We start from the raw sequence: 863 nt of genomic DNA on the forward strand, positions 1-863 counted from the left end.
CCTCCTCCTCCCGCTCCGGTCACCTCCGGCGACAAACTCCGGCGGAGATCCGGTCGCCTCGGGTTGCGTGCCGTGAAACCCTAGATCCAGATCTGGGAGGTTGTTTTTTTCCTAAGTCCTTGAAATTTCAGTCCATGTGCACATGTTCGTGGCTCCGTAACTTTGCATTCGTAGCTCCGATTCATGCATATAGCATATCAAAATGTTCACCTCAGAGAGTTAATCATTTCATTTCATTGCATCATTTTCATTTGAGCTCATCTTGATGCCCGAAATGCTGTTAGAAGAGGGCTACTTGAGATAATTGTCAGATCTGCTGCTCCATTTAGGTTTTTGTCATTTTTGCCATGATTAATGTGTGCATGTTATGCCCCTGAGTTCTACATATGTTTTGTTAAGGGTTTTGTCATCTTTCCAGAGGTGCAACCCATGTAGTTTTAGGATGTGTGTGGTGACTAGTGCAAGCTTGCAAAGTGGTGTACTTAGTAATTCTGTTTTCAGGGACTTTAGTAATTTCACCAAGTCCTGGGGCTGTTTATCTCATGATGCCATATGTTCATGTTGTTTCCTAGTGATCCGTGCCTCTTTTGAGGATGATCAGTAAGAATGTTTTGTTAATATTGTAGTGCTCTATCCATCCATGTCTTTTTTTGCAATTATGGAGCACCCTAGCTTGAGTCAATCGAGCTCTACTTTTGCTACTTTGTGAATCTGGGCAGATTGTCAACTTGTTTGCAATTTTGCCGGTGATGTTGTAGTTGATCCATGCATGCTATGCTTTTGTTCTTGCCATGTCTAGCTAGAACTTTGTGCCTTCTTGATGGATGTATGCTTGTCTTATCATGACTTCCACCGTAGTGAGT

Source organism: Triticum aestivum, chromosome 2A (genome assembly GCF_018294505.1).
Source record: "Triticum aestivum cultivar Chinese Spring chromosome 2A, IWGSC CS RefSeq v2.1, whole genome shotgun sequence".
NCBI classification, from domain to species: domain Eukaryota; kingdom Viridiplantae; phylum Streptophyta; class Magnoliopsida; order Poales; family Poaceae; genus Triticum; species Triticum aestivum.